Raw genomic sequence first — 16,301 nt, forward strand, 5'->3', positions numbered from 1 at the left:
GCAGGATTAACCCTTGTGGGGTATATATGTAGATTACCGTAGATCTTCACTCAGTTCTGTAAGTAGAATTTGCCTCACAGATGTCGGGATTCCCACAAATGTATTTCAGTTTAGTGTTAAACATCATTAGCGACTTTTTAAAAATGTAATCAGAAGTGTTTGTGGTTTCTAATATTTTTACTTCTGGTAGAGGACATTGCTCCAACAAAAGCGGCACAATAAGTTATTTATAAACGTTGACTGGACGTTTGTTCAAGGAGGAAAACCCCTTGGGAGGAGAGATATTATCTATATTATAATAGCCGTAGATGATTCTGTCTGTCTGTCTGTCTGTCTATCTGTTGGGTGTCTGTCCGGGGTGTGGCTTACTCGGTTTGCAGAGTAGCTCCACCCATAGCTCCACCCATTCTGGGAGTGGCTATAAACAAATATCCACCATTTTATTAACTCGCATAGCTTTGAGTCCTGTTTTGTAGGCCCGTGGTGTCTTGCTCTCCCCCAGTTTTATTTCAAATCAAATTCGATAAATCATTTCATTTTTCACAGTCGCTAACATAGTTTTAGACTCGGTTGAAAAAAAACGGGAAGAAAATCCAATGAAAGTTGCCGTTTATAGAACGAAATGAATTCTCAAAGGCCTGTAACTTCAAGGCCATTGAGTCTCTCTCACGCCTTTATCTCCAATCTAACTCACCATATGATTTCATTTTTATCGATGGTTTTACTTTTAGACTCGGTGTCAGCAATAATTGAGAACAATCCACACACGCGGGAAAATGCAGAGATATATTTTTTAAAATCGCGTCATGGTGTATCATACACCGCCCAACATGACACCGCCGGCAATGTGTCGATATATATTAAAAATTCGCTTTTGCTTTTCCGTTATGATATATTACTATTTCGTTTGATGATAGTCGTCACAAAAACGTCAACAATGATGCCGACATATATTTCTTCGTTTTTATTTCATTCAACATATTAGCCGGAAGTAAAATATGTTTCAGGAAATTACCGAGAGATATTTCTTCGTTTTTTTTATTAGTTATGTGCGCATACACTTTAAATAGGTTTATTTGAAATCTTTAATTTTCCACAAACATTCCACACACGCGGGAAAATGCAGAGATATATTTTTTAAAATCGCGTCATGGTGTATCATACACCGCCCAACATGACACCGACGGCAATGTGTCGATATCTATTTTAAATTCGATATATCATTTCATTTTTCACAGTCGCTAACATAGTTTTAGACTCGGTTGAAAAAAAACGAGAAGAAAATCCGATGAAAGTTGCCGTTTATAGAACGAAATGAATTCTCAAATGCCTGTAACTTCAAGGCCATTGAGTCTCTCTCACGCCTTTATCTCCAATATAACTCACCATCATGGTTTTAGACTCGGTGTCAGCAACGCGGGAAAACGCAGAGATATATTTTTAAAAATACACCATATCACCGCCCAACAGCCAACAAGTATCATACACCGCCCAACATGACACAGACGTCAACATTTCGACATTATCGCTTTTTCTTTAAACCGAGCCGAACCGAATAAACCGAGTGAATTCACCGTTTACCTTTGGTGACAGTCGTCACAAAACGACATATATTTCTTCGTTTTTATTTCATTCAACATTTTTAGCCGGAAGTAAAATTACCGAGAAATTACCGAGTTCAGGAAATTACCGAGACATATTTCTTCGTTTTTTTATTTATTAGTTATTTGCGCATACACTTTAAATAGGTCTATTTGAAATATTAAATTTTCACAATGTAATTTACTTGCCATTTGTCATTTGATAATTATGAGACACTTCCTATTGAGGATCGTGACAATTCATGCGGTGCGTGGAAACTTCCATTTCCAAAATGGATGAAGAACGCAGACCTGAACAGGATGCAGCTAGAAAACGAATGAGAAGGGCGAACGAGTCCGTCGTCGAACGTCAATGCAGACTTGAACAGGATGCAGCCAGAAAACGAATGAGACGGGAGAACGAGTCCGTCGACGAACGTCAATGCAGACTTGAACAGGTTGCAGCAAGAAAACGAATGAGACAGGAGAACGAGACAGTTGAGGAACGTGAACACCGACTCGCACAGGATGCTGCTGCAACAACGATGAGGAGGGAGAACGAGACCCTCGACGAACGTGAACACAGACTCGCACAGGATGCTGCTGCAACAACGATGAGGATGGAGAACGAGACCCTCGACGAACGTGAACACAGACTCGCACAGGATGCTGCTGCAACAACGATGAGGAGGGAGAACGAGACCCTCGACGAACGTGAACACAGACTCGCACAGGATGCTGCTGCAACAACGATGAGGAGGGAGAACGAGACCCTCGACGAACGTGAACACAGACTCGCACAGGATGCTGCTGCAACAACGATGAGGAGGGAGAACGAGACCCTCGACGAACGTGAACACAGACTCGCACAGGATGCTGCTGCAACAACGATGAGGAGGGAGAACGAGACCCTCGACGAACGTGAACACAGACTCGCACAGGATGCTGCTGCAACAACGATGAGGAGGGAGAACGAGACCCTCGACGAACGTGAACACAGACTCGCACAGGATGCTGCTGCAACAACGATGAGGTGCGAGAACGAGACCGTCCATGAACGCCAACACAGACTCGCACGGCATGCTGAGCAACAAAGACGTTGGAGTGCTCAGCAAACATATACAACCGCAGCCATAATGGATCCGGCCGAAGTATCCGATAATATTGTTCAAGAGCATAAATGCGGTCCAATGACGTCACCATGTGTGTACTGTTCTGCACACCATTTCACAAATGAATCAACAGGACAAGGGGATGGATTTACACTGTGTTGTTCCAAGGGAAAAGTTAAATTGCCTCCACTATTTGCCGTACCTGCTCGACTGCAACAACTTTATCAGGGTGACGATGGAAAATGTCGCAACTTCCGAGACAATATCCGGAATTACAATTCGGCATTAGCTTTTGCATCAATGGGTGCTCAGATCTCATCTCCTCCAGGAAATGGACCATACTGTTTCAAAATCCACGGTCAAATTTACCATCGCTGTGGTCCATTACATCCATCACATGTACATGAACAAGCACAATTTGCACAATTATTTATTTTGGATACAGCTCAAGCTACAAAGGAACGTATGAATCGACCTGAGAATCACAGATGTTTGCAAGAATTGATGGCAGAACTGCACAACATACTATCTGACGTTAATCCTTATGTCACATGTTACAAGACTATGTTCGAGCGTGAACAGGAAGAAATCAGGAAAGCTGTCCTTGAAGATCGCCTCCCTTCTACCTTGGAAATGCATTTTCGTCGACTGTGTGCAGACGACCAAAGACGTTACAACATACCAACTGCTGATGAAATTGCTGCTGTCTTCGTTAGTGGACAAGATGGTGAACCACCTGCAAACAGGGATTTCCAGGTTCATTTGCATGACCAGGGCTTACACAATCTCTCTCCACTTTCCTCTCACATTGATCCCATGACATATCCCATTCTCTTTCCACATGGCGAGCCTGGATGGATGATAAACATGCCTCACCAGCGACAGACTGCGGTTCGAAACAAGGTAACTCATCGTGAATTCTATGCCTACCGACTGGCTATTCGAAATGAATTCAGCACTATCCATTCTTCGGGGAAATTGTTCCAGCAGTATGTTGTCGACGGTTATTGCAAGGCAGAAGCAAATCGACTGCAATACTTCAAACAAAATCAGGAAACCCTTAGAGCCATGGAATACAGAGGACTACTGGACCACGTCCAGAACGTTGCTGCTGATAACCAACGTCCTGTCGGTCGTATCGTCATTTTGCCGTCGAGTTTTGCAGGGAGTCCCAGAGCTATGCAGCAGAACTACCAAGATGCTATGGCCATTGTTCGCAAATTCGGAAAACCAGATCTTTTCATCACGTTCACGTGTAATCCAAAATGGACAGAGATACAAGAAAACATCGGCCAACACCAACGAGCTGAAGGCAGACCAGATTTAGTGGCACGCGTGTTTCATCTGAAATTAAAAGAGTTAATCGACGATATAACGAAGAAGCACGTGTTGGGCAAAGTACGTGCATTTCTCTACGTCGTCGAGTATCAGAAGCGTGGCCTACCGCATGCCCACATATTACTCATGCTGTGCCAAGAAGATAAAATTTGTACCGCTGAAGACATTGACAGAATTGTTTCCGCACAAATTCCTAATTCAAATGAGTCACCAGAGATCCATTCCTTGGTGAAGTCTCACATGATACATGGTCCGTGTGGCAATTTAAATCGCCATTCGATTTGTGTGAAAGATGGAGTGTGCAGTAAAGGCTTTCCAAAAGCGTATGCTGCAGAGACACTTGCGAGCATAGATGGCTATGCCCTTTACAAGCGTCCCCCAAATGGACCCACCATAACCGTTCATGGAACCGATGTTGATTGCCAATATGTCGTCCCATTCAATGCTTATTTACTGAAGAAGTACAGAGCACACATCAACATTGAGGTTTGCGCAAGCATAAAGAGTATAAAGTACTTATTTAAATATGTGTACAAGGGACATGACTGTGCCAGCATCGAAATTCGAGAGCGCGGGAGAGTGGAGGTGGACGAAATAAAGACCTATTTGGACTGTAGATATGTCAGTGCCCCAGAGGCAGCATGGAGATTGATGGAATTTGAAATGCACAAACAGTCCCATTCCATCACCAGACTTGCGGTACACTTACCTGAATTGCAGACTGTTGTGTTCAGGGATGGTAACGAGGAAGAAGCCATTGTACGACATAGGGGTACAACACTTACAGCTTGGTTTCAGTTAAACCAGAGAGACCCTGAGGCACGAAGTTATCTGTACCATGACATTCCAAAATATTACGTATTTGAAGATGGACAAAAGACATGGAAACTTCGACGCCGGGGCGGCAACAAGGTTATCGGACGCATGGTTTCGGCAAGCCCTATGGACATTGAGCGCTTTCATCTTCGTGTACTCCTGCTGCACTGCCCTGGTAAAACATCATTTGAAGATCTCAGAACCGTAGATGGAGCAGTTTGTGAAACATACAAGGATGCAGCCAGGAAATTACATTTAACAGAAGATGATACAGAATGGGACAGGTCCTTAGCTGATGGAGTTATCTTTGCCATGCCACAACAATTGAGATCTCTTTTTGCAACCCTATGCATATTCTGCACACCAACAGACACGTCGGCACTGTGGGAAAAATATAAAAACGACCTTTGCGAAGATTTTGTGCACAGCGGCCATATCTTGGAACAAAGTATTTTCATGGCATTGCGAGAAATACAGTCCTTCCTCCTAAGACATGGACAGACCTTGGAAGCATTTCAGTTACCAGTACCTCCAGACACTGTTGAAGATCTTTCGAGCGATGATTATCAGTATGTACCGGGAGATGAACATGAAAAAGGTGAAAACAACAGACAACTACTAAATGATGACCAAATCAAAATTGTAGATGAGGTCCTACAGGCCGTTCATTGTAGGGACCAGTACACAGGCAACCGGTTGTTTTTCGTTGATGGACCGAGCGGAAGTGGCAAGACCTTTCTCTATAATACGCTTCTGCACATCTTGCAAGGCCAGTGTCGTTTGGTTCTTCCAATGGTGTACTCGGGCATTGCAGCAACATTGCTAGCAGGGGGCCGTACATCGCACCATCGATTTAAATTGCCAGTGCCCATTTTGGAAAACTCCACATGCAACATATCACCTACGAGTAAAGATGCAGATACTCTAAGGAAGGCCAACCTATTCATTTGGGATGAAGCACCTATGGCTCCAGCATATGCTTTAGCGGCTGTTGATCGATGTCTCCGGGATGTAACCAGCAACAACATTCCTTTTGGTGGAAAGGTCTTACTTCTTGGTGGGGACTTCAGGCAGGTTTTGCCCGTTGTACCTCGCGCTGCACCTGCAGCAATCATCGCCACATGCATCAAGCGTAGCAAGTTGTGGCCAAAGTTCAAACTGCTGAACTTAAAATCAAACATGAGAGCTAATGATGACGAAGAATTCTCAAAATGGTTACTGTCGGTTGGAAATGGGACTGTGGAAACAATTCCTGACTCAGATTTAATACGACTGCCTGATCGTATCTGTGTAGAAGACAACATGTCTTTAGCAGAGGCTGTTTTTGGTAATTTGAACGAAATCCATTCAAACTATGATGCGCTGGCACAACGAGCCGTGTTGTGTCCAAAGAATGAATCCACATTTGTGATCAACGATGAGATACTGGATGCATTTCCTGGGGAAGAAAAGACGTACTTCAGCGCTGATTCCATTGTCTGTGATGACCCTGAAGAGGCACTAAATTATCCTATGGAATTCCTAAATCAATTAACTCCTTCTGGAATGCCATTGCACAAACTTCGTCTCAAAGATGGTGCTGTCATCATGTTACTCCGTAACTTTGATCCGAAACAGGGACTGTGCAATGGTGCAAGATTGGTTGTTAAAAGATTGTTGCCAAACATAATAGATGGAGAAATAATTTCTGGCAGTCACAAAGGAACACGCACATTTTTACCCAGGATTAGTATTGCACCTTCCGATACAACACTACCATTCGTACTCAAACGCCATCAATTTCCAGTTCGTGTGGCATTCTCTTTCTCAATAAACAAGAGTCAAGGTCAAACATTACACAAAGTTGGGATTTACCTACCAGAACCCGTCTTCAGCCATGGCCAATTATATGTTGCATTGTCGCGTGCTAAACGATTTGAGGATGTCAAGGTAAAGGTAGTCAGTAATGGCCAACAGGGAAAAATTGATGGCCGCAGTGGAATCTTCACCCGTAATGTTGTTTACCCGGAGGTCCTGCAGTGACACCATTCAGGCAACAAAAGGAGGTCACGAAGGAAAATAGTTAATTACTCCGACACATTTAGTTGCGGTGATTGAAAAATCACCGGACTATTGTTGCTGTTTTGATGCTTTTTACTGCTGTTTTGATGCTTTTTCACTGCTGTTTTGATGCTTTTTCAGTGCTGTTTTTTCACAGCTGTTCTGATGCTTTTTCACTGCTGTTTTGATGCTTTTTCACTGCTGTTTTGATGCTTTTTCAGCTGTTTTGATGCTTTTTCACTGCTGTTTTGACGCTTTCCACTGTTGTTTTGATGCTTTTTCACTGCTGTTTTGATGTTGTTTCACAGCTGTTCTGTTGCTTTTTTGCTGTTTTGCCTAAAAATCTCATTTCAAAAAAAAAAATTCCAAAAAAATCTCACAATGATGACATATAATTCAACGAAAACGTTGAAGCAACCGCATAATATTACGGTGTTGTTTAACTCTGAGTGAGAATAGTTCTAAATTTTTAAAACTTTCTTCTGATATTTGTGATTTCTTTCAAACAAACTGTATTTCCCATCTACACGGGCATGTATGTATTCCTATTAACGTTATGTAAAGTACATAAATTGTGTGGATTACATCATTTGTGGATGTGATCAATTATTGCCAGTAACCATTTTATATAACTGAATGTGCAGGTGCAGCATCTAACTCAATATGTCGAAATGTCACACACATCCATGCCCGTGGGATTCCCACGGGTGACCCCGCTAGTATATATATATAAGTTCAAAACACACCTGGTAGTAGGGGAATAATGTTGTTCCTGGGACACCCCAAATCTCCATTCACTTACATGTTAATTTTCCTCTCACCCTCATTTCCCCTAAACACCTCTATTTCTCCCACCCTGTTCTTTACGAACCTTTTGGCCTTTTGACATACTAGCTATAGCACCTATCCTTAATGTTGTTCATTAGACCACTCAAACAATGATCCGACGAATATTTGCTCCCCCTCACTCTCTTAATATCAATGATCCTGAGTAGACCACTCAAACAATGATCCTACAAATATTTGTTCATGCGTAGGAAATAATTTAATTCTCTTACCACTACCATCACCATCTAATATATTAACAAAGTATATGTTTGAGTTTGGTTCTTTATCAAGATATTTTAACTGAGCTAAGATAAAATGATAAACCTCCCTCAATGTTCTTGTTTGAGCACCTCCAGTGCCACACACCATTTTAAAATTAAAGCATATATTTTCCTGACAACCATCAAAGTTTCCGTCCACTCAAAAATATTTCCATCTTTTTTACCCAACTCACCGGTATTTAAATTAATTCTCTTATTTGTTTTGTGAACTTTTTTACCAGTTGCCTTTTCAATTATACCTATTTGATATTTTTCACATTCGTTATGTTTACCATTTATATACCAAGGTTGATTACACCTCCACTCTTTAGTCTGGTTAATACTTGGTTCTATCATTTATTTATTTATAAAAAAAGGCGGCGGGAGCCCTTAAAACCCCCAACCCCATTATCTTATCACTTATATATATCTTATCACTTATATATCTTATCACTTATATCTTATCACTTATATATCTTATCACTTATATATCTTATCACTTATATACTTATATAACCATAAGGGAGACTATCAATTCCATTTTTAAAAATAAACCTCTTATCATCAAAAGCCCCTAATGCTTTCTTATTTATCTCTTCTGTATATAATTGATGTTTACAACTTCTTATTCCATTAAACTTTCTAAACTCTTCTTACTTTGTTGTTAAACAGTTATAATAATCCTTAAAGTTTATTGTTTCTTTAATAACATTTTTCTTTACACCTTTTAACTTCTTATCAGTCTTTTCAATGTTATTCACAATGTATTTATAAGCATAAGCCTTTGACCTCAATCCCACAAATTCACTCATAACATATCCTCCTAATTCATCCTTGAACTTTCCAATCACCTTTTTATTTTTAGAAGAGAACAACTCACTCTCTGGACTGTAATTACTTGTATCATAGATATTAATGTCCTTTTTCATGTCTGAATAAACATCATCAGTATTAATTTTCAAAATAAAACTATCTGTATCCATATAAAGTAGATTAACATCATTTTGATATTTCTTCCTCAAGTTATTGTAAAAGTAATCATACATCAAGGACTTTGATAAATCAAGTATTGAGGTACCAATGTAAATAGGTTTGTCCATCTCAACGCTTTCTCTCATCAAATGTATCGCACAAAAGTTTTCCATAAAAACTTCTACTCTCGAGAAGCTTGGTCTGTTGATTAATTTTGATGCTTGTTTCCATGATGTTGATAGACGATTGTTTTGTCTCTTTCTAACATTCTCCATCGTTTTTCCAAATACAGCATTATTCATCAACTTATAAAAGTCTTTCTCAAAATCATTCTTTGATTCAATCCTGTGTTGTGTGTTAAAATCAATGTACTCTTTCAACCAATGACTCTGATTAAACTTGAGAATCCTATGTATCTTTTCAACACGGAGACCCTTTGAAAGACATTGTCTCAAATTTCTTTGATGGAGTACATAATTTTGCTTGTTGTATAGTGTTGTTAGAAGCTTCTCTGACGCTTTACCCTTTGCATTAAATGATTGTTGATAATCACTTAACCACTCCTTCTTTGGAATTTCCTTTTCACAAGCAAATGGGAGATCTTTGTGTAGGTTATGGAGTTTCTCTGGATATTTCAAATCAACTTCAAAATAATAACCAACTTTTTCTTCATCGAATTCAACTTGTGTAGAGATACATACATCTTGTAAAACCTTTTTGTAGTCTTTTTCCTTTACCCATCTAAGTTTTCCATAAGGAAGAGCCTGAGACATTGCCCAGCCATACAGGTTGTTCGTGTCATAGTACATCAAGTAAGAACTCTCTTTCGTTGAATCATAATTCGGAAGATATTTGTTATTTGCTTTTGCGTATCTGCTCGAGCATACTTGTGAAATTCCACCTCTTTTTGCCTTTTCAATCATCAAAAGCATATCGACATCGGTTATCAAATCCAACACTTGTTTTGTCATTTTCAACATCGCACTCCAAGCCAATCCAGGAGCAGTGTAATAGTGAGCAGGATCCAATCCATATCCAGAATGACAGATTGTTCTGAAAGCCTCAAACACATCAGCCAACAAAAGCACATCAGTTTTGAGGTACAAATCATGATACTCACCAAGATTCTTGATTTTATATTTTTCACAAACATTTTGTGCGTGTCCATAATCTTTATCAGATATATGACTATTATTTAATTTATTATAAAAATTTTCTTTTGAAGGAAGTTGTGTTTCATTGAATCTCTCAAATGAGTCCATATAGTCATAGGGATAAATTCCCTTTTGTGTTAGTAAATCTTTATCTGAAAAATACTCTGAAAGACATGGAAACTCTTTTAGATTTTGAACCAAGTTAGCCAATGGACTTGCTATGAATTTAAATGTATCAAGAAATCTGATATGAGTAATAGGAGATGTGTGAATTGTTTTTGTGAATGAAATGTATTTCTGAGCCGTGTTTGGAATTGCTGAGATACTTCCAGAGGTCTTTGAGAGTTCCTTGATAAATAGATGCGTATCATAATGAGCATTGTTATGAAGAAAGACAGGAATGAAAGAGGGGAGTTTATAATTAATATTACAACTTTGTTGAGCCGGACCTCTATATTTACCAGTGAGATGACAATGATCTCTAACCTTTAGACCTTTACCAATTTTCTCCTCACAAATATGACAGACATTGTTTTTTCTAAATTCCCTTTTCTCTTCACTCGTCAAGGACATTGGTTCATTGGTTTCTCTCATTATCTTGGTTAATCGAACACAGTCTTTTTCTAGTCGTTTCACAAACTCCTCTGGGGTATTTGAGCCTCTATACACCTCTAACTTGTTATATTCATCACCAACGGATGATTTGATATAATAACAAAAACCACAAGGAGTATGTTTTTGATATTTATTTGTGTATGATTCTTTTGGATCTGGAGAAGCAGTATCAATTTTTTCTAGAATACTTTCAAAATCAGCATATATTACAAACGGATGTTTGATTGTTTTCTTTTCATCTTTGAATGAGATCTTTGAGCCTTTCTTAGGCATATTGATTACCGTTGATTTATGTTCACCACAATAATTTGAATGTTTATCTAATCTTTCTTGTGTATGGAAGAAGTTAAGACAACGCAAACAAATATATATTTTATTTGTTCTTTTACATACTTGTGGTTTTATTAATTTTGTAATATCTTTGATGTATGTATAATGTGAATTTTCCTCTGAATTAAAATATAGAAGATTAATATGAGTTTGATTATAATTTTCAGAAAGCTTTAAAATCTGAATGTTGTTTGTTTCTGTTAGACCATAAACATTAACTGATAAATTATTCATCTTTTCAAATTTAGGAATATCATTTAAAGCCATAGGAAACTTTAGATCTTTCGTATTTAATGTATTCTCATATTTTTTATAATGAGATACTCTTTCATCATGAAAATGTGGAGGATGTAAGTGTGCTAGAATAGACCAGAGAAAACATTTATTGTCTTTATTTTTGATATTGATAACTGCTTTTTTATTTTTGATAACACTGGGTAAATCAATGTAAGAAGAAGCTTTTAGAGGATCTGATTTAAGAATATGAATGTCTACGTAAATAATTTTTCCAATATTGAATCCACTTCCTATGATTGAATTATCCACATCTTGCTCTTGTTTAATAAGTTCATCATAGACTCCTGATGTTTTAAAATCTTGATATGAAGATATAAAGTGTGGCTCAGTTCTCATGTATGGTGTATCTATAACTCCTTCGTCCTTTGTCATTTCTAATTTTACTCCCATATAAAATTTAAGTGGTTTGAACCCTGGTGTTGGGCTAGCGGCTAGGGTGCCGGCTTAGGATCCAAGGATCCTGGATACTAATCACGGTCAATCGCTGAATTAACGCCAGGGGGGTTGACTCAGCCTGTCATCCTTCCGAGGTTGGCTAATTGAGTACCAGTTCACTGGTAATTCCCTGTTTGTCGTTAAAGGCGGCAAAAAGGGTTGGCGTCAGGAAGGGCATCCGGCCATAAAACATTGCTTCAAAAAGGGGACCATAAAACAACAACAACCACGGTTCCCGAAAAAGGCCAACCCCCGCTTTGCGGGGAAAAATGGCCTCTAAAGGTGGTTATTTTATATATATATATATATAAAATTTAAGTGGTTTCATTTCTTTTAGTGTTTTTTCAATCAACGTTTGAACAGCAGGTTTAACTATTTCTACAGCATCAACTATAGACTCTGGTTCAGGAGGTTTGAAGTTAAAGACTCTTATTTTAATATGTCCTTTGAATGCGCCATCAGAGTTTTTAGTTGTGATAAAATTTGATAAATGTAGATTTGTTTTAAGATGTATTTCGAAGCCTTTCTTGAGGATATTTTTATTGCAGACAGAACAGTGTTTTGTTTCCTTCTGAATAGGAGCAAGTAGGTGAAGTAGATTAAATGTGTGTTTGTTAGTTTAAGGTGTCTTTTGTATTGTTTATATTCTTGTTCACAAACGCCACAATACGTTGCTTTGATCATATTTATATAGTAAAATTATACTTAAAGTAAAACACCTTTTTAGAGGCTTTTTATATATGAAACTATACTTAAAGTAAAACACTTATAGAAGAAAGTGCCTTTTTGCAGGCTTTTTATATATGAAACTATACTTAAAGTAAAACACTTATAGAAGAAAGTGCCTTTTTACAGGCTTTTTATATACTAGGGCATGCCCGTACTATATCTATATCTAAAATTATATCCCCCCCCCTCTATTTACATGAAATGGTTTGGTCCAAAGCGAACGGCTTGCGAGTGGTGACAATCCCCCCCCTCTATTTACATGCAATGGTTTGGTCCAAAGCGAACGGCTTCCGGAGTTTGGTAAAGAAATCGCCATCGCGTGCACAAACGCGCAGGAAAGCGAATGAATCGCAAATTCGTTTTTATTAGTTGTAAAACATAGTTTAACGCCAACATAGTTTGCAAACGTGAAATAAATGAATACGCTCTCAAATGTGCCATCCGAGGCAGAGTGTGCCCGCCACGTTCGGCACACGCGATCGTTCGCTGCTCTCTGATTGGTTGAATCGTTTTTTGGACATAGCTCGGTAAGTAATTGTCCGATTAATATGAAACCTTGAAAAGGCACATCCTCGGGTCCCCAGCAATATACCTGGCAAGTTAAAAGTATATCGGACCCGTGGTTGTCGAGAAACAGCGGTCACAGACAGACAAACGTACAAACGTACAGACAGAGATTACTGGAATTATAGATAGATGAAACTATACTTAAAGTAAAACACTTATAAAAGAAAGTGCCTTTTTACAGGCTTTTTATATATGAAACTATATAATTATTATCTGATATAATTATCATATGAATCTATGAAACTATATGATATAATTATCATCAATAAAGCTACTCTCATGACTATCATTTGAACACAAACTATTAGTATCATAACTATCTTCAGATCCTAGACTCTCAGTATCATATTCAGTATCATAACTCTCAGAGTATTGACTGTCAATATCACTCATTTACATACCATTAAACTTCCATCAATATCTATATATTTTCTTTCATTAGAACTAATAACCACAATATTTTTTACATTAAATGTTATTTTCAAATAATCTCTAATAATCAGGGTACGGAATGATAGTTCACCACTAATATTCATATTATTAATTTCACCCACATCTTTGGGTCTATTAAAGAATATACAAATGTTTCCTCTAGAATCGTTGATGGTCTTATCATTCATTTTCAAAGCTTCTTTATCAATGATATTTTCAAGCCTTGAGTAAATTGCCAGTAGTAGTGGAGAAACTTTTGTCAAATTTACTTTAATTGAGTTATTAATTAACATAGCTTGTCCCGTAAATTTAATAAAAGGACACATGTTATTCTCCATTGTGGGTTTAATCCAAAAATTTCCATATTTATCTTTGTTCAATTTAACATCTTTGACATATTTTTCTATATCTTCCACCGAAGTAGAGATTGATTGAAATTTGTCTTTTGTGCTTTGAAACATTGTATTTATTAACTAATAAACTTGCGTTTAGTTTAAGTAAAAATTTACTATATAAATATGATAGAAGGAGATTTAGAATTTCCAGACTCTCCATATGATAATTTAGAAATCTGTTGCCGTTGTGATAGAATAGGGCTTAATAATGAGGGTTTATATAAACAATGTATTTTCTGTGATTTAATTTTAATTAATGATAATAAAAAATATAAAAAAATATATAACTCTTTTAAATTAGAACCAAAAATGAATTACTTTACAAGATTAATAAGAGAGATGAATGTTAAGTATTGTGATGATAATACACCATTTCTTTCAAGGGAAGAGACTATTTGTATTGAGGAAATGTATAAGGGTTTAATGATATTTATTATTCAAAATAATTTTAATGGAAATGTTAACACAAGATACTATATAAATAAAATAATGAATTATTTTGAAATTAAACCTGAACTCAGGATAAAATATAGAGTTTCTAAAATAACTCAAAAAAAGTTAGATGACTTGTTTTCCAAATATATAAATGAATGATTTTTTACCCGTTTGGGAAAATAACATAAAATTTAATAACCATAAAAACATTCCAAATTAATTGAGATGTTTAATAGTTGGTTCAAGCGGATGTGGAAAAACCTGTTTGCTTTTAAAGATGCTCCTCAGTCCTAATTTTTTAGATTATGATAATTTAATAATTTTTACGAAGGGTTTTCAACCCGAGTATCAACTACTCTCACAGGGGTTTAATGCGGGTCTTAAAAAGGAAGACATTATTGGTTTATTTAAACTTCAAAATAAACTAAATGATTATAATATTGAAGATATAATACAATTATTTTGTGATACACAGAAATCAAAATCGAAACCAAAACCCATAACTTGTGTTCTCAGTGATAATACGGATGTTTATCCTTAGTCCTTCCTTAGTTAATTTTGCTCCCTTAGTCCCTTAGTGCATCCCTTAGTCCTTAGTTTATCCTGTTAGTATATCCTTAAAACCACATATACCTTCACCTCAAGATTTAGATAAATCAAAAAAGAACCTCATCATCTTTGATGATTGTGTTAATGAGAGAAACCAAACAGTAATGGATAGCTACTATACAAGAGGGAGACATTCTTCTTGTAATTGTATTTATCTTAGTCAGTCATATTTTCAACTCCCTCGGAGCTCAATAAGAAACAATGCTAATACTTTTATGTTATTGAAGTTAAATTCAATAGATGTAAATAATTTTTGGAGAGATAATTGCTCTACGTTATGTAGTAAAAAAGAATTTGAAAATTATATGAAACACACGATTGGAAAATATAAATATATTGTTGTGAAACAAGATGAGATACTAACTGATATTTTTCAACAAATAAATACAGAAAATGAATGTCGAAGAAAGAGCAAGAAAGTTTAAGGAACATCAAGAGTTGGTTTCAAAAGTTGTTAAACAACAGGAAGAGATAAAGAAGAAACGGAGACAAAAACTAACGGGCGAAGAAGTCTTTGAAAGAAAACAAGAGAAATTTTTAAAACCACTTTTAAAAACTCAACAAATGACTTCACCTACAGTTCCCACGGTAGAATTTACTCCGAAAAAACTTCAAATGCTCAAAGATTTTAGTCAAATGACAGAGCAAGAACTTGGAGAATTAGAATATGATGACGAAGGATTATTTCGGAAACTTGAGGAGGTAAATCAACCCCCTAATTATGTTGTGGAAGCTCTTCAAACAATGAATATTCAGCGGATTCAAAAACCAGAGCAGGTCTCATTCCAACAGAAGAACCAGCACAGTTCTATCTTGTGACAGAAAAGTTATTGATATTTAATGATAAATTGGTGTTCTTAAGTTCTGCTCAACCAAATGTTGAATTAACTCCAAGATTAATGTTTCTTCTAACAAACTCCGGATTCAGCGGTTCAAAATATTTTGATGAACCACTTGATATGGAAACAGAGGAAGATAGGGTATATAATATATTGATTTACTAAACTCACTTGATTATGGAGTTTCTGTTGCTGGTAAAAGGAAAAAGAATGAGAAGGAGAAACATATTATTGATGCTTTAAGTAAGCTTGCTTCAGGTGTTAGTTTTCTTCCAAATGACCCATCACAATTAGTTAATAGGCTATTATTGTTGTTAGGTAGTAAGAAGGCTGGAAACAACACTTGTTTTAATGAAACATCCGCCATTTTAGACCAGTTGATGAAGATGAAAATAATTAATAAATGTCAATACAAAGATATTTTATTAGATATTAAATAAGATGAGAAGCACAATTCTTAATTTTAATTTCACAACGAGTGATTACACAGCATCATTCCCTTACCCACTACAACTTGA

The sequence above is a fragment of the Myxine glutinosa genome, chromosome 13 (assembly GCF_964187855.1).
Source record: "Myxine glutinosa chromosome 13, kmMyxGlut1.1, whole genome shotgun sequence".
Taxonomy (NCBI): Eukaryota; Metazoa; Chordata; class Myxini; order Myxiniformes; family Myxinidae; genus Myxine; species Myxine glutinosa.